This window comes from Podarcis pityusensis (genome assembly GCF_964106645.2).
Source record: "Podarcis pityusensis genome assembly, chromosome: 10".
Lineage (NCBI taxonomy): Eukaryota > Metazoa > Chordata > Lepidosauria > Squamata > Lacertidae > Podarcis > Podarcis pityusensis.
This window is the reverse complement of record NC_138035.1, coordinates 63,999,690-64,027,670: the sequence shown is the minus strand read 5'-3', so window position 1 is coordinate 64,027,670 and position 27,981 is coordinate 63,999,690. Positions and strand designations below refer to the sequence as shown.

Sequence of the window (27,981 nt, the reverse complement as noted above, 5' to 3'; positions counted from 1 at the left end):
GCAGCTGCACAACAGACGCCAATAATTCCAACCAGGAGCCATCTCAGATGATAATGTATTCCACAATTTGGCTGCTGGATGCTATGTAATGTTATATATTTTCTGGAATCAAGAGCAGTTTTGCATCCACATGAGGATCTTTACAAAGCAGATATTTATATCAACGTATAAAAAACTTCCAGCTTTAAACAAACAGAGGTTGTTGTTGTTGTCAACCAGAGCCAGGGCCTTTTCAACACTGGCTCCGGCCTGGTGGAACGCTCTGTCTCATGAGACCAGGGCCCTGCAGGATCTGCTTTCTTTCCGCAGGGCCTGTAAGACTGAGTTGTTCCGCCTGGCCTTTGGCTTGGAGTCAATTTGATTCCCTACCCCTCTTTCTTTTTTCCTTTCTCCTCCTGTGATGAGACTGCATTTTAATGTTTCAATTTTTTAATGTATTTTAATCTTGTTTTTAAGTTGTATTCATTCAACTTGTTTTTATTATTGCTTGTTAGCCACCCTGAACCCGGCCTTGGCTGGGGAGGGCGGGGTATAAGTAAAATTTATTATTATTATTATTGTTTTATAAAAAAACACCTCCCTTCATTCATCATTGTAGTCAGTTCTTCATGTCACTGATATCTCAGCAACCTGCAATGCCCATTCTCGTACATTTGGAAGACCACTCCCCCCACTATTGTGGGTAGACAAGAAGGAGGGAATTGGTTTGTTTCTCTAAATTTTGTCCTTTAGTTCTCCAACCAAGAAAATATGTAGAGATTTTTGTGTGAAGACTTCTACCAAAGAATCCTGATAATTATAGTTTGCTAAGGGTGCTTGGGATTTTAGCTCTGTTTCCAAGATTCTTTGAGGGAAGCCATGTACAGTTTCCAGGATTCTTTGAGTGAATCCATGTGTTTTAAATGTACATAAAAGGTAAAAATAAAAGGTAATGGACCCCTGGACAGTTTAGTCCAGTCATAGGCGACTATGGGGTTGCGGCGCTCATCTCGCTTTCAGGCCGAGGGAGCCAGTGTTTGTCCACAGACAGCTTTTCAGGTCATGAGGCCAGCATGACTAAACCGCTTCTGGCACAACTGGACACCGTGACAGAAACCAGACTGCACAGAAATGCCATTTACCTTCCTGCCACAGCAGGTAGTTATCTACTTGCACTGGTGTGCTATTGAACTGCTAGGTTAGGAGGAGTTGGGACAGAGCAACAGGAGCTCATTCCGTCGCAGGTATTCAAACCACCAACCTTCTGATTGGCAAGCCCAAGAGACTCAGTGGTTTATACCACAGTGCCACCCACATTTTTTTTTCAAATGTACAGTGTGAGTGTGACCTACAATCCTTCCTTCTTCCAACCAGACAATTGTAAGAGGGAATAACTGGTAGGGGGAAATGAAAGGTCTGAGTTCTGGAGCAAAAATAATTGTTCTGCTTGGGAACAATTGTTCCCAATAATTGTTCATGCCCCACAGTCAACAGCCAGAATCCACCATGGATATCTGATGTTTAAGCCACAGGTGGAAGTTGCACAAAATCAAGAAGGGTTTGCACAGGGGACTTTTGCCTTGCCTTGCAATAAAAGGGAATGCAAACAGGAGATCTCTTACCAGTTCTTAACAAAATGCTTCAAAGACTGAGGGCACTGTGAGCATCGCGTGTTTTGATGTATGAAAACACTGGGATTTTCTGCGTAAATTTTTGCATCTCATTGGGACTTTGCCCACAGTGACATTTTCCTGTGCAAAATCTGGCATTTTTAAAAATAAAAAAAAATCCGTCCATATATAATGGCAAGATCAAAGCTAGAGCAATCAGTATATTCTGATCTGATATCACAAAGGAAAATGTTGTGATATAGCACCATCTGCAGGGGCAGAACAATACCATCTTTGCCCAAAGCATTGCTTGAAATATTTATGCTTCCCTGCTTTTCCTTCCCTGAAGCAGGAATAGGGCATGCATTTTGCATGGATTTGATACACTGGAGACATAATTGCAATAGCATTATATAACTATAGAATCTGAGCTATTAGCTTATTTATAGTTACACGGCACAGAAGCGATGTGAAACAAAAGGGATTTTAGGATAAGCAATAATGCGGCTGCAAAGCTATCTGTAGTAGTTAAAATGTGCTAGTTGTACAATTTGTACGCACAATAGGATTTACTTTAGATGGTGCACCTTTCTGGGGGAAAACAGAATGTTCAGTATTAAAAATCAATAAGAAAACATGCACCCTGTATTATATAAGGAAATGCCTTGGTAAACCTTTGCAAGGGCACTTGGTTTTGGTGCGAAGAACTGGCTGCGCCAGTTGGCAGATTTTGGCATCCATAGCCATGGTAAATCACGGGTGCTACAGGACTTCAGTGTCCTTGTAAGGAGGCAACTGGAGTGAGATGCAATGAGGCAGAGTCCTTTTCTAGGCTCTAAGCCACACTTAGTTTGTCCAGCTAAGGAACCAGGAGATGGGAGCTAGGAATGGAAGACAGGATTGCATCAGCATAGGAATGCAGGAGAATGCAGCTGTACCATGAAAACTCTTGGATAAGTCAGGTGCAGCAAATTTGCTGATATGGATAGGTGTCCTAGGCAGGTATTCGGCTTGAGAACTACTTGATATGCACGGAATGTGCAATAAGCCAGCTGCATATAATGGTTTCGATCTGCACAACAAACAAAGGACTTTTGCTTATTTATTTATAAAACCCATATATGCTTAATTGCTGAAAGCTCTAAACAGTTTACATGGTATTTAAAACATACATTAATATTATCCATAAATGTTAGATGATAAACACAAAAACCCAAGTGTCCATGAATCTGTACTTTAAAAATATATATTATATATAAAAAGTAAATTTCATATTAAAATGTATGTCAACTTTGCATATCTGGGTAGGATTTCCAAAATAAAAAGGGTGACAGCTGTTGCCAAAAAATTACCGTGATACACTTTATGTGAATAAAATGTCTCAAACATGTACTATATATATTGGGAAATAGAAGTATATTTGTGGAGTGAAATAAAGACTCAGATTTCACACATTCCCACCAGTGGTGAAGGTGTCAGCACATTTTTGAGGTGCTATAAATAAAGGGATCCCTTCTAGTCAGTTGAGAGGCTGGGATCACACATTAGAGCTGCAACCCTGTACAGACTCCCTTGAAAGTAAGTTCCATTGAAATCAACAGGACTTACTTCTGAGTAGACACAGAACAATGGAATCAAAGAGTTGGAAGGGACCACAAGGATCATCTAGTCCAACCCTCTGCAATGCAGGAACCTCAGCTAAAGCATCCATGACAGATGGGAATCCAACTTCTGTTTTAAAACTTCCAAGGAAGGAAAGTCCACCACCTCTTGAGGGAGTCTGTTCCACTGCTGAACAGCTCTTTCCTCTGAATGTTTAGTCAGAATCTCCTTTCTTGCAACTTGAAGCCATTGGTTCGAGTCCTACCCTCCAGAGCAGGAGAAAACAAGCATGCTCCCTCCTCCATGGACAACCCTTAAGATATTTGAAGATAGCTATCATCTCTCAGTCTCCTCCCAGTTTCTTCAAGCGCTCCTCAAAAGGCTTAGTTTCCAGACCCTTGATCATCTTGGTTGTTGTCCTCTGCACACATTCCAGCTTGTCAACGTCCTTCTTAAATTGTGGTGCCCAGAATTGGTCACAGTATTCCAAATTTATTATTATTATTAAGTGTGGTCTGACTAAGGCAGAACAGAGTGGCACTATTACTTCCCTTGGTCTGGACACTACATTTCTGTTGATGCAGTGTAGAACAGCATTAGCATTTTTTGCTGCTGTATCACACTGTTGACTCATGTTAAGCATGTGGTCCACCAAGACCCCTAGATCCTTTCCACATGTACAGCTACTAAGCCAGGTGTCCCCCATCCTATATTTGTGCATTTGGTCCTTCCTTTCTAAGCGCAGAACCTTACATTTGCCCCTATTGAAATTCATTTTGTTAGCTTGCACCCAGTTCTCCAATCTGTTAAGGTCATTTTGAATTCTGATTCTGCCTTCTGCGGCATTAGCTACCCCTCCCAATTTGGTGTCATCTTCAAATTTGATGAACATCCCCTCAATTTTTTCATCCAAGTCATTTGTAAAGACATTGAACAACAATTACTTCCTGCCAAGTTTCTGAGCACTTCCACTTCAATCAGTTCCTTCCTATTGGTGAGGACCAGGTCCAAAATAGATGATCCCCTTGTTGGTTCTTCCATCTTCTGGGAAATTAAATTGTCAGCGATGCAATGGAGGAAAGTCTTTGTCCACTGCATGGAGAGCTGTAGCAGTCATGGACTTCCTAAAGGGCATGCAAGCGCTGGTGAAGATCAGAAAACAACTACAGCACACTTACAATGAAATTTAACACCCTACAATAAAGGGTCTTAGGTAGGGCATTGGAAACCCACCTTCCTAAGAAGTATATCTAGTCCTCTTCAAACTCTTTCATAATTTCACTTAAAATCCCTTGAAAAAAATTGCTCCAAGTAGACACTGCCAGATCCATTGTATGATTCCACTTGTTTGCACAATTTGATGGCAACTCTAATATGAGCCATCCATTGTAGATGACGGGATAATACAGAAGGTGATCACTTGCGGCTTTCTCTAGTTCTCTGATGTCTGCATAATGCTGAATGCATATGGGTTGGACACAATTCTTGTTGATATGTTTACTATCATCTCAGTGGTTAGCAAACAGCTTTGCGATGCCTTAGCCCCGAGTGATATTTTGATGTAAGCATCTCTGCAGATCTGCATTCAAACACTTTACTTGCACTGACATCTTAACACCATTTTCTGATTTAAGATGACAACACTGGGGACAAAGCCCTTTCTGACAGTAATTAAATCAATTAAATCAAACCATTTTGAACCCAGCATTGACAATAACCTTAGCTGGACCTGAAAGGTTGGGAACAGCAAACCAGGTTAAGCGCTTGGAGGAAGAGGGGGGTGGGGTTAAGTTGAATAGTGAATAAGATTTTTATTCATGTGAACATCAGATCCATGTTTAATACCAGTCTCATAGAGATGTAAGATTTTCAGAAACATCTGTGTATTATTGTTGAAAAGCTAAGACCTCCATCGTCTGCACACACTTGCCAGGGAATGTTCCATTGAAATCTATCACTTGAGGCTGTATCCAAAACTGTAAAAATGAAACTCTGATCATAAAATGAGTCTCCCCTATCTCTCCTCCATCTGCATGTTCGCAAAATCTGCTGCAGAGGGTCCCCCAACCCTTTTGACCAGATTCAAAGGATGGGGGGTTGCAGACGAGAGAAGAGAGACATCTGTTGTGCACAAGGAAATCTGTTGTGAGAGTGGCACAGGATCATTGGGTAGAACTCTTGATTGATTGATTTAACTAGTATTTAAATATTTATCTCTGGAGCCAACCAATCCTCAGTTTTCCAACGTAATCCATTCTGGAAGACCGTTCAAGTTCTGAAACAAAACCGAAGACTCAATATGGAAGCCTCAAAACGGAAGACTCAATACGGAAGACTCCTCAGAAGTTTGACTTCCAAGGCGTGTTTGAAAATGGAAGCATTTACTTCTGGGTTTACGGCGTTCAAGTTCAGAAACGTTTGTCAATGGAAACATTCGAAAACCAAGGTACCATTGTAATTAGAACCATAGAAAAACAATATAGTATAAAAAAGCTAACATGAAATGAAAAAGAAATCAACAATACATTGAAATCTAATTCAACCAGTATAAAAACCGTATCCAGAAGCACAGTGATAAAACATTGATAAAATCAACAAATGATCAATAAAACAGCTACAAAACCTCAATAAATCATAACCAAGTAAAGTATATCAAAAGTCATTTGGAAAAGGTGGGTTTTCAAAGCCCTTTCAAATACTGAAAATAAGTGGCCCAACCTTTGGAGGGAGTTCTATATAAGGCAGGAACTGTTTCTGAGTTGTTGTTGTAGTATTGTTGTTATTGTTTTCCTTGGAACTAAAATGTGCTTTTAATTCAGGTATACATGGCTCTGTTGTCTTTAAATAATAAGAATAAACCCTGAAGATAATCCAGGGAGCGTTCTCATTAGTTCAAACACCTGTACATGATAGAACAGAGGAGTACAGCATGCGAAGACAAGATTATTATCAGTCACAGTTTAATTAGCACCCCTGAGACTTGGACATGAAAGGTCTCAGGTCTCTTGAAAACTCATAACTTATGTAAGAAATCATTTCTAAACACTGGGCATATGCCAGACTCTTTGGGAAGATATGAAATGCCAGCTTTCTTTTGAACGCATTATAATACTTTCGTGATCAATGATAACAGAGGCACTCTTTGTCCCACCCAAGTCCGCGTGTGGTATAATATCAGTACAGTGGTACCTTGGTACTCACATGCCTTGGTACTCAAACAACTTGGAACCCAAACACTGCAAACCCAGAAGTGTTCCGGTTTGCGAACTTTTTTCGGAAGCCGAACGTGCTCCGTTTTGAGTGTTACACTTCCGATTAACATATGAGAGTGCTGGAGGTGAAATAGTTAAACAGGTTACCCAATCAGGACCCAGGGGGGTGGAGTCAGAGGGGCTATAAAACCAGCTCTGGGAGGAGCAAAGGGAGGAGTTTGTTGGGAGTTGGTTGGTTGGCTGAAGTGGGAGTGAATTGGGATAGAGTCTGGGGGTAGGCTGAGTTAGTGTAGCGAAATAAGCTGAGTCAGGAACAGTTAGGGGCTAGGAAGACAAGTAAATATCTGAGAGGTGGTTTAGTGAGTGAGAGCAGGTAGTGGAAGTTATAGGACTGGATAGACACCCCATGATTGCAATTGACTGATAAACTGCAATAAATAAACAGAAGTTTATGTTCCAATTTAACCCTGACTGGACTCAGTATTGTACCAGGTAAGGCCTGGGTGGTGGCAGTGAGAAATAAAGTGGTGGCACAGGGATCAATAGACGGTGAAATGTCCAAGGTCCCTGTGTGATCACCACACCTTGGTACTCACATGCCTTGGTACTCAAACAACTTGGAATCCAAACACTGCAAACCCAGAAGTGTTCCGGTTTGTGAACTTTTTTCGGAAGCCGAACATGCTCTGTTTTGAGTGCTACACTTCCGATTTGAGTGGCACACTTCCGTTCTGAGTGTTACGCTGAGGTCTGTCTGTTATTTTGTGTTTTTGCTTCTGCGGCTCTTTTTGTTTTGCTTCTGTGACTGTGTGGAACCCAGTTCAGCTACCAATTGATTGATTGTGCGACTGCAGTACATTGTTTATTGCTTTCATTTTATGGATCAATGGTCTTGTTAGATAGTAAAATTCATGTTGAATTGCTGTTTTAGGGGGTTTTTCAAACGTCTGGAATGGATTGATCCATTTTGCATTACTTTCTATGAGAAAGCATGCCTTGGTTTTGGAACGCTTTGGTTTTGGAATGGACTTCCGGAACGGATTACATTCCAGAACCAAGGTACCACTGTAATACAAGTCTTAATGGGCCCATAAATGATTGTCTCTGAGCATGAGGGTAAGGCCAGATTGAAGACATGGTGTAGTATATGCTTCATTGTCTTTTATTGTCCTTTATGTTAGTGCTATGTCTTCAGATGTTGCGCTTATTGAAGTTGTTCCATGCACACGTTGATTTAGTTGGGTACTGACTGGACACAGCTACAAATGCTGAGACTGTTGAACAGACTCTTGGGCTGGGGTGTTGTTTGGGTTTTTTGGTTTATTGTATATTTCTCTTTGAAGTTGTGATTTATGTGGAAATTCTTCAGTTTGGTTGTGCATTTTTTAATGTTTTATTTATTGTTCATGACTACTTTTGCCATGTTATAATTATGGATATATTCCAGTATATATATTTTCATTTTGTAAGCCGCCTTATGCATGGTTGGAACTGTGGGAAGGTGGCATACAAATAAAATTATGTATGTAATTGTTCTAACTCACACTCCAACCTTAGGGTGAACAGTAGGAAGAGGAGGGTTATGATGATAATGTTAATAATAACGTTATTCGCAAAGAAATATTTATGATGTAGAGGGTAAGATTATTGACTTAGCATGCTTCACTTTCTTTCCAAATTTCTGATGCAGGTGTTGTCCATATAGCCCATTTTCCCCAAATTATGAGAAACATTTCAGCTAGTTAAATAGTCTACAAAACAGCATAAATTTATGAGAGGTTCATTGAGAATGCTGACTTTAGTGGCTGTGCCTCACAGATGCCCCTTATGTGCAAATAAAATAATCCAATATGAAAATGTTGATCAATTGCATGGTATATTCTGGATGGAAAAACAGATAAAGATGATGTGAACTAAAGTTTGCAACAACGACAACAAAAATGCTCCAATTATAATTATTATTACACATTGGAAACTATTAGGAGGAAACCATATTTGTTTTTAATGAGAAAATGAGACTTGAGTGTGTGTCCTTTTAAAAAGTCTTTTCTGTCGTTGGATTACTGGGCTAATCCTTTAAGATAATAATAGTCGTTTGCCTACCTGTCCGCTAATTCTGTCATGTTGCTGCATACAGAATAGGATTACTGATTCCACAAAGAACTACACTGGTTCTTCTGTAATATGTATTTTGCTAAAAAGAAAGAAAGAAGAAGAAACAAAAACCCCAAGAAACAAAAACCCACCTGCTTTTGAAATGAGGAATAATGAAATCGAGTCTTTACCTGTACACCAGTTAGAAGGCTCTAAGTATACAATTCAGCCATAACTCCATGCGGAGCCAAAGCTGAATGCCTTATTCCCCATTTGGATCATTGAATTTAGGAGGTGAAGAAGATTGCCACATCATGCTGATGAGCTAATTACCCTAACTGATATGCATGATGGGCTGGACTTCAGCAGATACATTATGAATCAAAGAATAAGGCTGCAGTATAGAACCAACGGGACATGGGTGGCGCTGTGAGTTAAACCACAGAGCCTAGGACTTGCTGATCAGAAGGTTGGTGGTTTGAATTCCTGCGACGGGGTGAGCTCCTGTTGCTCGGTCCCTGCTCCTGCCAACCTAGCAGTTTGAAAGCACGTCAAAGTGCAAGTAGATGAATAGGTACCACTCCGGTGGGAAGGTAAACAGCATTTCTGTGCACTGCTCTGGTTCACCAGAACGGCTTAGTCATGCTGGCCACATGACCCGGAAGCTGTACGCCGGCTCCCTCGGCCAATAAAGTGAGATGAGCGCTTCAACCCCAGAGTCGGCCACGACTGGACCTAATGGTCAGGGGTCCCTTTACCTTTTATAGTACCAACAGGGACACGGGTGGAGCTGTGGTCTAAACCACAGAGCCTAGGGCTTGCTGATCAGAAGGTTGGTGGTTCAAATTCCTGTGACAGGGTGAGCTCCCATTGCTTGGTCCCAGCTCCTGCCAACCTAGCAGTTCGAAAGCACATCAAGTGCAAGTAGATGAATAGGTACCTCTCCGGCGGGAAGGTAAACGGCATTTCTGTGCGCTGCTCTGGATTGCCAGAAGCAGCTTAGTCATGCTGGCCACATGACCCGGAAGCCGTCTGCGGACAAACGTCGGCTCCCTTGACCTACAGAGCGAGATGAGCGCGCAACCCCAGAGTTGTCCTCAACTGGACCTAACGATCAGGGGTACCTTTACCTTTATAGTACGAACAAAAATTGTTGGTCATATTCATCACCCTTACTGTTTCTAGTTCATTTCCTTCCATCATGAAAATATGATGAAGGTCCAGTTCACGTGGTCTTGCTGGTATGGATGCCTTCATAAAGTTCTCCTTCATGGTTTGTTTCTCGGCTGCATTTCTACTGTATAGTACGTGAGAAGCCCATATCAGTCAGGCATTTCCCAAGACAAGGGTGGAAAACCTGTGGCCCTCCATATGTTCTTGGAGCCCAACTCCCATCAGTCCCACTTGGAATAGCCAATCATCACCTCTGATGGGAATTGTAGAACACATATATCTGAAGCTCCCCATCCTAAGTGTCCTAAAGAGCCACAATGATAGAAGATGGCAAGTATCAATTTTTTTATGGCGTCTGCCACACTATAACAATAAAATAACTACTGCAGCAACATGGGTGGCCATTGTTAATTTGCTTCCTTTTTATAATGGTCAACTGAATAATCTGAGAACATCATTCAGATGTTTATCAAGATAATTTCATTGGAATTGATACATAGCTATTGAACATACATTGCTTGCTACTACACTAGACTTTTCTTACACGATCATCTCCTGTAAAGACATTTGTGACATTTTCTGTGAAAAGAGACAAGAAGAATACTTAATTTTTCCCCTAGCTCAACATTTCATTTTAGCAGGAAAGGACACAAAAAGGAAATGATAATGCTAATAAGGCTGGGATTTGCTTAAAGAGAAATAATTAATAACATACTGGACTATAAGAAATAGGGATGGAGGAAATTTTGTTTAGTCCACATTTATAAGCACACTGTCTAAATTCACACCTCCTGGATCAAGATGCAATTGCTGATTACTGATCAGAAAGTAATTATTCTTTGGATTTCGCAATTATCTGAATTTTGTGATGCAGTTCTTTGTTTTTAAAAAGGAACCAGAACACTTTTTAAAAAAAATAAAAATAAATGTATACATATTTTACATCTCCTATGAAGAGAGAGTTTCCCTATGTGGGTGTAATGTGCATGAAGACTTATGCCACTGCTTACTGGTTTGCCCAATGTATGAGGATTTAAGAACAGCCTTGTTTGAAGATTTAAATCTCCCAGTTAGGAGATTGCCTAGGTATTTGATTAACTTTTTATTAGGGGATAGGTCACCCTATGTCTCTGAAAAGTGGTCTGTTTTGCCTTTGGGGCAGCCATTTTAAGGGGAAATGTTTTTGGAAATGGCAAGTTAAATTCTTCAGGGAAGCAAACTCTTATCTGACAGAATGTCTGTTTCAAATAATTATTTTAACTTTGCAATGTACTGTTGGGTTGAAATAACGACAGACGAGTAGCAAGTGTCATGTGAGAGGCATCTCTCGAGCAAGTCCCGAGAAGACTCTTTTATTGAATATTACAACATTGCCACAGGTGCGCTCGTTGCTGATTGGTTGACACAAACACAAAGCAACTTGTTGCTGATTGGTTAACACAAGTACAAAGCAAAGGTTACATATAGGCATTAATCACCAATAGATTAAAGGCTGGGAAAGGGAGCACAGAACTAGACAGGCATGAAACCTCCTAATTAAATTATAACTAATGATTGATATAGCAAGACTAAAACAATTACTAATGATTGATCATAACATGAAAGAATACAACAATCACGTTCCATAGATGTGGTCAGCAATGCATTAAGAACAGGTCAGGGTATAATGTTTCATGAACTCAATGGGAACTGATCAGAACATTCTAGGGTGATGAGGGAATGTCTTGGTATTAGGACGGGTTGTGCAGCATGTGCAGAAGCAGAGAAAAGCTTAGAAGCAAGACTTCCCATCATGCCAGAGTCATGTGCAGAAGCAGAGCTTCACTTCAATGTACTTTATTCTGTTTTATGTATTTTATCATTTCTATGTCTTTCAAACAAAATAGTCAATACAAATGGCCTAACACACCTTAGAGAATTCTGGTCTACCGTACTTTTTGTAACGGATTAGTTCATGGTCTTCAGTAGGGTCAGTATATTCCACAATGTCCCCACTTGTCACAGCAGGTCCTACTAGCTCTCTAAGCATGCATAATATGGCCTGATGTGATGGAGGATATACAGTGGTACCTCAGGTTAAGAACTTAATTCATTCTGGAGGTCTGTTCTTAATCTGAAACTGTTCTTAACCTGAAGCACCACTTTAGCTAATGGGGCCTTGTGCTGCTGCCGCTGCTGTGCGATTTCTGTTCTCATCCTGAAGCAAAGTTCTTAACCTGAGGTACTATTTCAGGGTTTGCGGAGTCTGTGGACCTAGTTCAATCCATATATTGGTGTCTAGCCTCTTTATTACCTGTTCCAGTCACAACCCACTTTTGATGGCTTCCTGGAATTTCTTTAAAGAACTGATAAACTCATCTAACATTGATTAACTGTGGGTAAAACTCAATATTTGTACAGCAGACTGTATTTATTTTGGTTGTAAATCAGCTGAAATGGATATAGTTATTTTCTCTGGGTGGCTATGAGGAAAGCTATCCAATAATAACACCAGGGGACACTGGTAGGCAAACAGATGCAAGGAGCTTTATTTAAGGTCATTTGCCATAAAGGATAGTGAAATTAACAGGACAGTCATTTGCATGTCTACTCAGAGGTATGTCCAATTTAGTTCAATGCTAGTTACTCCCAGGTAAGTGTATATGATCGCAGTCTAACGGTGGATGAAGGTAAGCTTTAAAATGTCCTTTTCTTCTGGGGAACTGTGCAGGAGACATGTTCACAATGTATATGTTCAGAGAGAGATATTCATTGAGTCATATATTGATTTCTGATTGTCCACACACCTAGAATGAAGACATGAGAGATATGTGTGGTTAAATGGTCACAGCTTTATTCATTACTCTATAGATGATCTGCAGAGATCAGATCGAAGGTTGTCTGGCTACTTGTGGGCAACTATGAACTAAACTGGCTCCCTTGAGGGCAAGTCAGATCTGAGGAGGTAGAATGTGAAATCCCCAGGTCTCCTCTACTGGGCAAAACTACTTGTCCTACATTGTGGCATTAAAGCCAAAAACCACCCAGGAAAAATAAATAGCAGTGTGGAGTAGGTGAAATGGGTGCTCCAACAGCTCGTCATGGGACACCCCTCGGAAAATGTTACTTGGTCCCCTGAATGGGTAACCAGCTAATTTCATGCTGCTAAACGGGCCCACATCAGAAGAGGTCAGCTTCGGGGAATTCTGTGCCCTAAATAGGGATACACATGCCTTGGTGTGATTGGCCTTGCTGGGCCATGTGACCTGTCCTTGAAATAAGAAGCTGGGGAAGTATTGTATCCTTATCCAGTATACCTGAAGGAGCGTCTCCACCCCCATCATTCTGCCCAGACACTGAGGCCCAGCGTCGATGGCCTTCTCCTTCTGGCGGTTCCCTTGCTGCAAGAAGCCAAGTTACAGGGAACCAGGCAGAGGGCTTTCTAGGTAGTGGCACCCACCCTGTGGAATGCCCTCCCACCAGATGTCAAAGAGAAAAACAACTACCAGACTTTTAGAAGACATCTGAAGGCAGCCCTGTTTAGGGAAGCATTTAATGTTTAAGAGACTATTGTACTTTAATATTTTGTTGGAAGCCACCCAGAGTGGCTGGGGAAACCCAGCCAGATGGGCGGGGTATAAATAATAAATTATTATTATTATTATTATTATTATTATTATTATTATTATTATCCCCAGCAAGGGGTGGGACAAGAACACTCCCATTCAGGCAACAAGGGTGTGATCTTAGGTAGACCAGGTAGCTTGCAGCATGGCTCAAGCTATCTGGATTCCCCTTCTACTCCTTCATCTGTGTACTTTGGTGGAACCTTCATAGCATTCTGGAACATCATTGTTGAGGGACTGGGACCAGTTTGCCATTCCACACATACAGACCTTCCTGGTTGTAAACATCTTCAACAAAAGACAGTGGAGTCCACTTTTCTTTTCTGGGAAAAGGAGGCAACATGTAAGTTCCTTTGAAAGGAAGGTAGCAAGGAGCAACTGAGTTTCCATACACCTTTTAGCCTGGCTCATGCATGACTTGCACATAGGCCACACAGTAGCAACCAGTGTGCTGTGTGGAGGAGCTGGAAAGGTACATCTTTGACACCAGCATCACTACAGCTTACCTGCATGAGGTGGCACAGGGTTGTGGTGAGGTCAGGGCTGAGCAGGTGCTCGTACTGGTATGCCCCCACAGCCTCAAGTTCACTTTTCCCCTGCCCCATCTCCATCCAGGTAAGCTGTGATGGTGACTCTGTAGCTCTGCAGAATATGTAGCTCAGCAAAATATGAAGCGAACCTGGAATCCCATGTCATGGAATTCTACTCACTATTGATCCAGAGTAGATTCCAATGTATAGTTAGCAGAGTAAAAACTTAAACACGTTGCAGGATTCCCCCAAAATAGACCAGAGGCAATTATATTTCATCCAGAAGAGCTTTACTGCTACTGAAGGCAAATGAACATAATGGTCACAAAGCCAATATATTCAGGATTGGCACTGTCCATAAGAAATCCACTTGCAGCAGACTTAACTTGAACTTACAATAACTAAGCATACTATGTACAGAACACCACACTAGGAGGGAGAGAGATAGAAAGAGAAAGTGAAACCCGGGCTCCTTCTGGCCTATTTTTATAGTCAGCATGACCTTGACTGAAACAGATAACAGAACCAGTTTAAACCAGCTGTACTCAGCTTCTCTAAAAGAATAACCCAAACAACATGAACCTTCTGCTTGTTTCTTTCACACAAAGAAGCTTCCAGAAGCTTCCAGAACCCTCCTGAATTAATTAGAACAGGAAAGATCTCTACACATCAGATCAATACTTTCTGCACTAAGAAATGCAAACTGACACCCATCATCTCATCTTCTTTCAACAAGTGGATGTCATGAACAGTTGTCTTTTATTTTTACAAGACTGAGTTCTAAGACATAAATCAAAATTGAATTAAATCATCATTAAACGAGGAGGGGGAGAACCATGTATGCCACCTTGAGCTCATTGGGGAAAAGGTGGGAAATAGATGCAATAAATACACATATGCACAGACATAATTATAGGCATATATCATTATTATATAATTATTGAAAGGGTCTTTTTAACCACTTGCAGGGAAAACAAAGAGCCTGTTAAAGTAGCTTTGTTTAATGATTTGTTCTATTGCATATTTTCTCTTGTGGTTTACCACTGCTATTTATATTCTGGCTTGTAAGCTACCTTTGAGTACACTTGCCATCTGTTGGCCTATTCACAAACAGAGCTCCTTCTTGCATTCTGCATCACAATGCCACAATACACTAACACCAGTTTTTGTTTTTTTTAAAAAGAATTGATCTATGCATCCTATTACCCTGCTGTGATTGATACATACATTTGCGATAAGTCTGCATGAAAATTTGTAAGCGCTTGTATGCAAATTTCTCCTGTTTTATATGCAAATAGGCCTGGTATATGCAATTGTCCCTTGACATAATGCATTTATGAATGCTATCTTCATGAATATGCACATTTTAATTGTACTTTTCACTAACGTGCACCTTTTTGCATACTTTATTCGGTTGGGCGTCTTTATGAAATTACAAAATTCAGATAAATGTTGGGCAGTTGCTAAACTGAGGCCTGTGGTAGTTCAGCAGCAAATTTCAGCTAAAAATGTTGCATCTCAGTTTGTCCACTAGTTCCAAAATGTTGTGTCTCAGTTTGTCCACTAGTTCCAAAAGCACAAATTTGGTAGGTTTACATTAAGATAGAAAGTGGACAAATTTCCCCCATATCCCTAATCAGAAGTGGTGATTTATTTGGGTGCATGGCAGCTCTGATACTCACTGAGCCTCACAAAACTGCAGCAAACACCTTTCCCCTAAACCAGTAGCTATAACTGACATCTCTCTTTTCCAATCCCTGCCTTTTTAGGAAGTGATAGCAAAGTTTGACAGCTAATCAGGATTTAAAGACACCAGAGGAGGAGGAAAGCACTGAAGAGTGTCTGGCACTTCCTGTTTCTGTAGTGACCTTTCTTAGCTTAATAGCTGCAGGACTTCCTGCAGGTTCTACGCCTCCAGACCTCAGTGGCTCAGCTTGTCGTAATAGCGTTTTGTACTTCCCACTTCCAGAATGATCAATAACGCTACGCAGACTCTTTTTTAGCACTTTTACTTCAAGCTTTCTGATGCAGCTTGAAGTTCTGAGGTGACCTAGAAAAAGGCAGGAGGGATGAGCAATACCTCCCCCCCCCCCCATCCCCACCTTTTAAAATAATGCTTTTAGGGCAGGAGGGAGATTCTCTGTGTTATTTAGCCAAACTAATTTGCTCGTAGCTTGCTTTCATTTCTGACAGTTAGTTGGCATTTTCTGGAGCGCATCTCCAAAGGTAATTGTTGTGCTTCGAGGGACCTTTCCTTGGCCCTCTTCATCTCATCACCTCAGGTGATGTGAAAAACAAAGAAGCAGCTTGCTGTTAAATAATAATTTTTAAGGGCATTTTTTTAAAAAAAGGATTCTCTTTAGGGTGGAAGGAAACAAAGCTTCACTGAGAATAGAGTATATGATTTTTTTTGTTCCACTGTAGGAAGAAAAACTACCTTCTCTGATGGGAAAGAAACAGATTATTCATTTTCAGTGGCAAGCAAATGATTAGAAGAATGGAATTTGGATGTTATGTGTGGAGGCCTTGTTCAATGAAGAAAGCACACATCATACACTTAAAACAAAGTTTGTCAAGTGTACTGGGAATTGTAGCTTTCCAAGGAGTAAAGTACAGTTCCCAGTATTTGAGCTTTTTGCAGGTTGCTTTAAATCAGGCTTCCTCAAACTCGGGCCCCCAGATGTTTTGAGACTATAATTCCCATCACCCCTGACCACTGGTCCTGCTAGCTAGGGATCATGGGAGTTGTAGGGCAAAAACATCTGGAGGGCCAAGTTTGAGGAAGCCTGCTTTAAATGTATGGTGTGTGCATTATGGGTTAACCCATTTAGGACTGTACTATACAAGGTACATAAGCACCACATACCACAATATGGTATGCTTATCTTATGGTATGATTATCTTCCATGTATCATTGCTTTGAGGATTCTAACGTTCCTTGTATATAGATATCAGATCAGATGGAAAACTTGAAGGTATGGCATGACAAGGATGATTGGTTATTGCCAATATGCCAATTTAGGAACCGAATGGACTTTATCTCCTGACCATCCATTGGACTTTAATTTCTCTGGATATGTTCTGTTTGCATGGTGTGCTGGTCTATGAAATTACACTGTGTGAGATATTATATGTTGAATTGTGTTTGAAACTTCTCTTACATAGTCAAAAACAGCCTGTTATGTTTACCAGCATGTAAAAGCATCTGCAAGTAGCTCTAGAGAGAAATGAAACCCCGAAGAGTCACTTCCAGTCAATGTAGACCATGGATAGGCAATCTATGACCCTAGGGTCATTTGTGGACCTTAATCCCATTTCAAAAAGCAGCTACAAACTATCAATTCAGACCTTTGGCAAGAGTGATCTGTCCCTCACCCCATTGGCTGCTGGGTGGGGAGAGGGAGGGAGGGAGAGAGAGAGAAAGATGGGTTGCCACTTATACTGAAGTGATTACAACTGATGAGCTATAAATGAACCAAAGAAAGTTCAGCTATGAAACCTTCTTTGGATTTCTGTGTGCTCATTCTTACTGGCAGAAGCTTAATTAAATAATAGCATCAATGCTTAAAGAATGTAATTAATGAGTGGCAACATCCAAGTGTACCCTAACACCCCATAAGAGAAGTAATACCACATTACCATGTGCAGAGTGGATTGCCAAGATAATATTAAATCCAGCTTCTGAGACAGTCTAAGTACACCAGTAATGCTTGACTCTCAGATGGTCCTTATCAGCAGCTGAACAGCAACAAAAACATCCAAAATGACTATCAAGAGATGGTAAGTGGCAAATGAGTGGCTCTTGGGCCATAAGAGTTTAAGATAGCTAGAACAATGGGCTATCCATTTCCAAAGTGCAGCTCAAAACATGCTCTGTCATATGTGAAGAACTCCTTGTCCAAGAAAACAAACCAACCAGACAAAAGCCTTTCAAAAATGTCCACAGTTTCAATGCATTTAGTGACAGCCAGGCAATATGAGCCACCCACAAGTCCCATTGATTTAAGTGGGTGGTAAACATAACATTCTTCTATTGAAACTAGTGTTTAAATTGGCTGTCTTGTTCGCTCAGTTGCAAAAACAAAGTCCCTCTGTGATTTTTAATAGCTCTCGAAGATCCACTTTAAGATGGTGGTTAACTGTTGCTGCTTTCACCCATCTGTCTTGGGAGACAATGGAGAAGTGCAGCTTTGAGGGTGAAGACAAACTGTTGGAAAGTTACAGCACCTGCTGTGGTTATAGAGACCAATATGGGAGATATATGTTTTGTTGCAGTTGGGGCACACAAAGGTGTCTGGTCATGCTGCTGCAGATGCACCATGGCGTTTCTTCTCTGTGTGTTCCTCCCAGCAGTCATTCCTCCTCTGGCCATTGCTGTGGATACACAACCTCACTGTCTGTCTCCAGGTACTACAGTGATCTGCAAGGAATTACCACATAGCAAGATTGATCTTGCTAGCCTCCATGCCATGTTTGCAGACATCTTTGTAGTGCAGAGTTGGTCAGCCAACAGGCCTGGTGCCTGAAGCCAGCTCCCCATAGAGCACATCCTTGGGGATCCTGACATCTTCCATTCTGTGCACATAGAATCATAGAATCATAGAATCATAGAGTTGGAAGAGACCACAAGGGCCATCGAGTCCAACCCCCTGCCAAGCAGGAAACACCATCAGAGCACTCCTGACATATGGTTGTCAAGCCTCTGCTTAAAGACCTCCAAAGAAGGAGATTCCACCACACTCCTTGGCAGCAGATTCCACTGTCGAACAGCTCTTACTGTCAGGAAGTTCTTCCTAATGTTTAGGTGGAATCTTCTTTCTTGTAGTTTGGATCCATTGCTCCGTGTCCGCTTCTCTGGAGCAGCAGAAAACAACCTTTCTCCCTCCTCTATGTGACATCCTTTTATATATTTGAACATGGCTATCATATCACCCCTTAACCTCCTCTTCTCCAGGCTAAACATGCCCAGCTCCCTTAGCCGTTCCTCATAAGGCATCGTTTCCAGGCCTTTGACCATTTTGGTTGCCCTCCTCTGGACACATTCCAGTTTGTCAGTGTCCTTCTTGAATTGTGGTGCCCAGAACTGGACACAGTACTCCAGGTGAGGTCTGACCAGAGCAGAATACAGTGGCACTATTACTTCCCTTGATCTAGATGCTATACTCCTATTGATGAGGCCCAGAATTGCATTGGCTTTTTTAACTGCCGCGTCACACTGTTGGCTCATGTCAAGTTTGTGGTCAACCAAGACTCCTAGATCCTTTTCACATGTACTGCTCTCAAGCCAGGTTTCACCCATCTTGTATTTGTGCCTCTCATTTTTTTTGCCCAAGTGCAATACTTTACATTTCTCCCTGTTAAAATTCATCTTGTTTGTTTTGGCCCAGTTTTCTAATCTGTCAAGGTCGTTTTGAAGTGTGATTCTGTCCTCTGGGGTGACCAAGCCAGTGTAGACGTCACTGAGACAGGAGTGAGAACATTCTGGGAATGTGGGCTTGGGAGAGCACACCTTTGTTTGAGACTCTGTCCTGCCATGTGATGCCCAAAATCTTCCTGACACATGTGGAAGACATTGACAGACCTTCCAATTATTCCAATTTTCCAGGGACAGTCCTGGATTTACAGAAACCATCCTGATTTCTGATTTGATCCAGGAACGTCCTGCTTTTCCTTATTCTATTTTCACTGGAGTAATGTTGGAGGGTGTGTGTTGAGGCTTTCAATAGTCAATAGTCAAAGATGATGGGAACTGTAGTCTAACAACTACGGAGGGTCACAGGTTCTCCACCCTTACCCTAGGGCAGTATCCACCTAAATCATAATCAAGAGTATGTGCTTGCTCTGTGTTTAATGATATATATCACCTCTATTTTTTCTGCTGCATATACCAACTTATTCATCATTGGAATCGACTGATGAAATGATGGGCATTTTCAGTGTCACTCTCCGCCTTTCGTGATATTGATTGGCTTTTAGCATGTGGTCATAAAAACCATGTACCAATTTCAGAACAACCCTGATGGGAGAAGGAGGAAAACCCCAGATCTCTGTGGAAATAGATGTAAATGATCAAGGTCAAGAAAAGCATTAACCATGAAATGTAACCAACTCTCTCTGAAACATTTATATTTTAATTATGATTCTTCAAGAGTCAAGATTTTTATTTGCAGATAAATCTTGGGTGACTATAAGGATTGGAAATTTCAGCAGCACTCTGGTAAAAAGCAAGATATTTCTCCATGAATTTGTCTCTTGGCCTACTGGCATGAGCTCCAGAATTGACCTAAACCCCAATGAGTGTGGGATGTGATCAAACGTAGGTATTTCTGGACATCCAGAGCTTGCTAAACTAGTCCTAATGGGCTTTCAGAAAGGCTCACAACAAAAGTGATTGTGCATCACTACAGAAAATGCAGAATAAGGAAGGCCCTTGCAGGTGAGGGGTGCATAGCATTATAGGACAACATATTCCACAGTCAGACTGAGGAGATTATCTCCTATCTGCAAGATGAATTAGTATAATTCATTCTGCTACCTTATATCGTGCTGCACGTGTACAGATTCCAAGAAGGTGATTGTTCCTTTTCTAACCTTTACTCTTATACAGGAGATTCTGTGATAACGTCACAGAGGACATATGAAGAAAACAAAACAAAAGTCCAGGTATGTAGGATAAATGCAGTTCTCCATGAGTTGCGTATCAGAGTTCTGATCCAGAAGATGAAAACTGTTACCGTGTAAATAAGATACGTTTGCTAGGCTTGTAATGTTGGCTGCCTTGAAAAGTTGCTGTAGCTCAGTGGTGGCCAAACTCGGCCCTCCAGCTGATTTGGGGCTACAACTCCCATTATCCCTAGCTAACAGGACCAGTGGTCAGGAATGATGGGAATTGTAGTCCCAAAACAGCTGGAGGGCCAAGTTTGGCCACCACTGCTAGCTGGAGGGGGCAGTTGCTGCTTCCCTCTCCAGCTGTGCCCCCCATATGTTTTTTATATTGTTACAAACCACTGCGATAAATCTTTATGATGCGACAGGACATCAATATTTTTTATAAATAAAATAATTCTAAAATAGTAGATCTCGAGGTGCAAAATATAGGATGCATCTTAATGCATATTCCAATAACTTCAGTTTGGGTAGTGAGCTCACCACGCCCAGTCACTACTGAGCCCATGTTTGAGAGTGTCTAATCTGAAAATGATTTCCGGCTCAGGAGCTGTTGTTGGCAGTGTCACACTGATTGACAAATCAGCCCTGCAGGGGGTGGACTAGATGACCCCCAGGGTCTCTTCCAACTCTACAGTCCTATGATTCCAGGATATGTGAGGATCCTCTGCCAGAAAGCATTCAACATGCTCATCTCTTGGTTGGAGAGGAGACAAATTCTTCATCTGCCTTAGAATCCTACCTTTCCTTTCAATTTCAGGATGCTTCTTGTGTCGTGTCCAATAATCCCCAGGGATAAATTTGAAATGAGATAGATAGATAGATAGATAGATAGATAGATAGATAGATAGACTGATAGATTGATAGATTGATAGATTGATCTATGGCTATTTCTGTTCCAGTTATCCTGGAAGCAGCAGGTAGATAGAAGCACACAGGAAACTGAACTAACACTTTTATTTATTTATTTCATTCTGTTAAGATGATGGTTTTGCAGTACTAATTATTAGTTGTTGCTGATTTCTTGTTGTCTGATCTTGTGGTGTTTAGTGTCACTGGCTTTGGCCGCAATAAACTTGAAACTTGAAACTTGAGTACTAATTATTGAAATGTGGGGTAGAAAATAAAACTCCTCACAATGTGACAGGCTTCCTGATCTCAATGATTAATGCAAACTCACTTCTGGAAGAAGAGATGCAGCTGATGTTCTCCATTGTGTCTGTCTGCACATTCTATATTAATCTGTTGCATTACAATGAAGTGCTCTACTGATCAGTAACAAATTGGTATGACGACACTTCTTTTAATAGCTCTGTGGTTTTTGTAATCCTGCAAAATGAAATGGCAAAGAGTCAGTGCAAGCAGACAGGAGTATTAGCCGCAACAATGATTTATTCAGTAATAGAAAGAAACAGATCTTATTTTGAAGTCTGATTTGGACCTTAGAGTGAAAAGAGAGTTCAGCTCTCTTTGAAATGATGAGAGGAACACCTAAATGATTACCTTTGCAAGCATTCCCCCCCTGTAGTGTATCAAGGTATTTAGGTAGCTGAGGTCGATTATGTGTATATCCTTTCCCCAACCTTACTTAAAGCCACAATCACTTTATTACTCAATAACTGAAGGATTTTTCAATTAAAAAAAATCTTTGACAGTGATGTCACAGCAACATCATTTCTTCAGTTGAAGCAATTCCAATTAAATGATGTTATTATTTAAAAAATGTGCTGTTTCTTAATTCATTGATAGTTTCTTTCATACATCCAGCTGATGCCAAAACATGTTCCTTCAGAAGAACAGTATTTATTCACTAGACAATATGCTTTTTAAAAAAGGATTCTGAATATTGAAACATCTGTCTTTGTTACCAGAGTATGGCAGATCCTCCTTTAGAAAATCCAGAATCAAAATTAAGGAACAAAATGTCTGAGTCTCTCTCTCTCTCTCTCTCTCTCTCTCTCTCTCTCTCTCTCTCTCTGTCTCTCATACAGCCACAGGGAATCTCAATAGGGAACAAGGCTACACTATGAGAGGAAGATGGGGTTAATCATTTATTTGCTTCCACATAAGAATAGCCCCCCCCAACCACTTTATGTCCTAGGTGGAAAAAGGTCATAGGACCACAGGAAGCATACTCTCCAACATTTCTCCAATGAAAATAGGGCCTATCCAACAACAACATTTATATTTATACCCCATCCATTAGACTGGGTTGCCTCCAGCCACTCTGGGCAACTTCCAACATTTATTAAAACATAATAAAACAGTAAACATTTAAAAACTTCCCTAAACGGAGCTGCCTTCAGATGTCCTCTAAAGGTTGTATAGTTACTTATTTGCCTGGCTTACATAACTCCATACCCTCCAGCATTGTCTTAATGAAATGTGGAATATTCCAGGATCAAATCAGAAACTAGGATGGCTTCTGTAAATCCAGTACTGTCCCTAGAAAATAGGGTAAAGTTAGAGGGTCTGCTTTTAGCTTGGTATTGTCTATATTAGGGGTCAGCAAACGTTTTCAGCAGGGGGGCGTTCCACTGTCCTTCAGACCTTGTGGGGGGCCAGACTATATTTTGAAAAAAAAGAAAGAACGGTTTTCACCCACCCACAAAGAGGCCTGAAGATGCTTCGCTTTACCTGTCCCAGTTGTCGTCCCAATAGCCACAGCTGGGCTTCTCCAGCCAGCCAGGTGCTGTGGCAGGGTAGGAGGATGTGTTGGCCGGTGAAGACAGAAGCAGTAGCCCTGGCAGAGGAGCCATGGATGGAGGTAGGGGAACTGGGGGGTCGCCGGAGCTTTTACTCACCACCTGCTGCTGCTGCTTCCTGAGAGGCACTGCGGAGAAGAAGACAGAGCCGCCCGCCAACCCGCAAGTGGCTGCCGCGGCCGGTGCAACAACCCGCCTGAACTCCATGGGAGGAACGAAGGAAGGAGGGAGGCAGGCAGGCAGCAACGAAGGAAGTGTGCAAGGAAGCGGTGCAGGAAACAGGCACGGAGAAGGAAGGAAGGGCGGATTGAGGGAGAGGGAGGAGGAGCAGGAAGAAAATGCAGCAGCAGTTGGGAGCTGACGTCACATGCCCCCTTCACGGTGCTGCCCTGCTGAGGCGGGCAGGTGGGCAAGCCAACTCCCACCGTCAATGGAGCCTGGCATGGGACAAGATTGCTCTGTCCCTGAGGAGAAAAGTGCTGCCATGTGAGGGAGAGGGAGGGGGAAAGAACGCATGCGCTGGCGAACCACGCAATGGCGATCCACGCAGCAATTCCTGGACCATCCACAGGCCTGATCTAGAAGGCAATTGGGCCTCATCCAGCCCGCGGATCTTAGTTTGCTGACCCATGGTCTATATACTAACTGGCAGTGGTTTTCCACGATTTTGAGCAGGGTTTTCTGGCAGCCATACTTTAAAATCCCATCAAAATAAAAGTTTCTCCCTCCTCCCTCCACTCAAAGAACTTTAGCCAAAGTCACGCAAAGAAGCAGCCCAATGATTTTTAACCAGGCAGAACCTCCCAGCACTGTGGAACTGACACAGAGAAGGCTCCGTCTCTCGTGCTCATGTCTCAAATCTCTAAAGATGGTACTGAGAGCAAAGGTGCTAATTTGCAGACACTGGTCTTCAGTCGAAATGGTAGAGCTCGGATCCAATTTTATTGTGTCAGCAAGACCTAGGAGCAGGCAGTAAGAGGCCCTGCAAACTTTCCCGGTGAAAAGCTATCATGGCCCAGCTTTCTGCCACCTTTGCAAATGTTAAGCAGAACTGAAGCACTAAGCTCTTAAGACTAGCACAAAAGGCACATCATGTGGGGACGTTGACTGCAGTTCATTTTGTTATCTCTGCTGTGCTTTATGATCACATTAGTCTTGATCAGCTTTCAGGACAGTGGCACTTGCTTAACTGTAGCTGCAAAGTCATTAGTGCATATGAAATGGATTTAAGGTTTCAGGAAAGCTTGAACGATAGCATTCCAAGGGCAAAAATGTAATTTCCTCCCAAACGTCTGCTCATTTCCTCTGCCATTGTGCATTGCATGAAACAATACAGGATTCGACGCCGATACTGTGCTTTGCAAGCGTAGGAGGATCTCAAAATTGATCATATCAGAGTGTGACAAACAATTCACGAGTCATGACTCTGGTCAGATATGCACCAGAAACTGTACAAAAAACCCTCACAAATACAACAAAATCACAAGCACAGGGCGGAGGGGAGCTAGAAACACAGCTTGCACTCCTTTTAGCCTTTAGATAGTTGCATTTTCAGTCCGGTTCAAATAAGAATTATAGAGAGAAAGCATCACTAAAAAAATCTCTTGGAGCAAATGAATTTTTTAAAAAACAGTCATAATAAGCAATTTCATTTACTAAAGGCACACTTGGGAATGCCACAGAAGCAGCTCGACATATTGTCCAGTTCTCTGAATTGCTGCTGCTAATCGAAGCTACAATACACAATACAAAAGCATTTATTTGCTTCTAAAAGTTCTCAATGTGCCACAAATTACTATTGTGCCGATTTCCTTTCCCTCCCTTCCCTGCCTTGTACCCAGATATTTCACTGACCACATGAACGCTGCGCTTGCCAACTCACTTTTAAAATTATTAATCTGAAGATTGGGGTGCGGACTTTGTACAGACATAGCTCAGCTGCTTGAGGATAAATATCAGCTACAAACAAACTAGATGGTATCTGTTGGAAATCAGATGTCCCTGTGTTAAGAAAAGCTATTCAAAATCAGGCTGTTGCCTTTTCTGCCATTAGTAAAGCTCACCAATCTTCTTCTTCTTTGGCGATCACTTTTAGCCAAGTAAGATTGTCTTCCACGAACATGATATTAACAGTGAGTTTGTAAGTGACTGTGGAGGCCAATTCTGGATCCACACGTCTTTCCACAGTGGGGACATAGGTTTCTGGGTGGGAGTTGATCCCAGTGAGGGTTTACCAAATGTGCCTTCTTCTTAGCACGTTTCTCCCTTTCGTCCTAAGTTCAAGCGTCTTCAAAGCCCATGACACCTTTGGTAAAGGCTGTTCTCCAATTGGAGCACTCACAGGCCAGTGTTTCCCAGTTGTTGGTGTTTATACTATATTTTTCTAGATTTCCTTGAGAGAGTCTTTAAACCTCTTTTGTTCACGCTTTCTATTTTTAAGTTTGGAATAAATTATAGTCCCCCCAAAAGAGGTCATCTTATTCATGGGGGGGGGGGTCCTTATAGATAGAAAAGTACGGTAATTTTGTCACTACCACCACCGTGATGACACCCGGGGTGGACCGCGCCCCCTTCATCTGCCCCTGGCAGGGAGCCAGGCGCCTGCTGATATCTCTGTTTTCTTTTCGTGGAAGGAGCCTTTCCCCAACGTTTACCTTATTCTGGCCAAATCCCTGGAGAGACGTGACAAACCTCTGGCACTGGGGCATGGGGAAATACCTTTTGGGAGTCGTAGGAACACTCTCCCCACCTGCGGCTTCTTACAACTTCTTTCAGAAACATTGCTCCCCGAAACCGAGGAGGCTGAGTGTAGCCATCACGGCTAGTTGCCTTGGATAGGCCTCTAAATGTTTGGTGTGGCTGAGGCAGCTGAATGTGCGTCTGACCTGACGTTCTGTCTGTAGGTTTTGGCCAGTCACAGCCCATTCCCTGCTTTGTCCACAGGGCCACGACTCCAGGGATCAGGCTCCAGCTCCAGTTCCCAGGATGAAGAATCAGAGGGCATCCCAGCGATTCCCAGCTGCCACCCCTCGCGCCTCTTCCCCACTGCCCCTTATCCATGCAGGAAATCTGTGCACTAGAGAACATTTTAAACAAAAGCGAAACTCCATCATCCGTTGCATCCCAGTCTTGCCTTTCTGGATTGTATTGTCCTTCTAAGTCGCTGGAGGAATTCCATGCTGCTCAGTGCTTTGCATGTCTTCTGGGATGTTCCGCTTGCCAGTCCCTGACAAGAGGAGAACGGCGTCACTGGCATATGCTAAAACTCAATATAGAAATTGGAGGAACTGGTTGCTTTTGATATTCCAAGGATTACTAATTAATATTTCTTAATAAACATTCTTAAAATGAAAAAAAACAGTTTTCTTTCCTTCTCTGACTGCTGCTGGGAGATCTGCTTCAGAAGGCTAAAGCCAGCTGGATGTGCGTCGGCTTTCAGGGAGCAAGACATTGGAAGTGTTGGACCAACCGGGGGGGGCGGGGGGGCGGGAGAGCATGGACATGTGAGGCATCTTTCCTTGAGGATTTTCTATGAAGTCCATGTCCATGACATTGGCTGTAGCCCCCAATTTCTTTCTTTCATAGCCTAGGCCTCAACTGCCTCCCCACTCCAACATCCAAACTCCCCTTCAAAGCCTCCTCCAATCTTCTCTCTCCACCAGAATTCCATGTTCTCTCTTCCCCCCTCCCTCCCTGCTTAACGTTCCCTTTGGAATTCTAATAGAATTACCTTAGTTACAACAACAACAACAACAACAACAACAATTTATTATTTATACCCCGCCCATCTGGCTGGGCTTCCCCAGCCACTCTGTGCGGCTTCCAACAAAATATTAAAATGCAGTAATGCATCAAACATTAAAAGCTTCCCTAAACAGGACTGCCTTCGGATGTCTTCTAAAAGTCTGGTAGTTGTTGTTCTGTTTGACATCTGGTGGGAGGACGTTCCACAGGGCGCGTGCCACTACCAAGAAGGCCCTCTGCCTGGTTCCCTGTAACTTGGCTTCTCACAGCCAGGGAACTGCCAGAAGGCCTTTGGCAATGGACCTCAGTGTCTGGGTAGAACGATGGAGGTGGAAACGCTCTTTCAGATACACTGGACCGAGGCTGTTTAGGGCTTTAAAGGTCAGCACCAACACTTTGAATTGTGCTCAGAAATGAAATATTACACACAATATTGTTATTGATTGAGGGAGGATCCCACCAAACCTTAGAAATTAATAGATGCTAGGATTTGGGATTAGTTGGGTTTTGAAGGGAGAAATACAAGCTGCAGAGGAATTCCTGGGCTTGCCTATACAGAAGGACCTGGCCAAGGGAGGGCCATTAAGAAACAATTCAAGGACAAGGAGAGCCTAACTGGAAATGCCAGAGAACTCCTTCTCCCTTGCCCTGTGGTGTGAAAAGAGATGGGATTTGAAAGGGGGCCAGGATAACTGGGTGAGAGGCGGCAGGAAAAGAGAGGTTTTGAGCAAGGGGTGCTGGGAAGAAGGAGAAGGAGAAGGAGAAGACGAAAGAGAGTCTGGAATCCAACTTGGGAAGGCTGGCTGCCCTGCTGTGGGGGACAAGTCCCTCTTGAAAGGACTCTGCTGTAAGATCTGGACTCTCCCCACACAGACTGAAGGTGTAAAGTGAATAAACTGTATTTCTTAAAGGTACAGCAGCCTCTGCCAAGTCTCAATTCTCCAGAGGTGAGAGCCTGGAACCCCATGGGGTCTTGCCATAGCTCAGCAGAGAGAGGGGAGGCACCCAACTTTTGGAACAATCTTTTATACACCCTGCTCCCTGAAAGCATCCTGTTAGAA

General features: G+C 42.3%; 1 long non-coding RNA gene across 1 annotated transcript; it reads left to right on the top strand.

Moving 5' to 3' along the window:
- Positions 1-25,900, top strand: LOC308486775. Its single transcript, XR_013991295.1, has 3 exons — positions 1-85; positions 20,413-20,468; positions 22,463-25,900. It is a non-coding gene; the product is annotated as an uncharacterized lncRNA (long non-coding RNA).
- Positions 25,901-27,981: the final 2,081 nt, after the last annotated feature.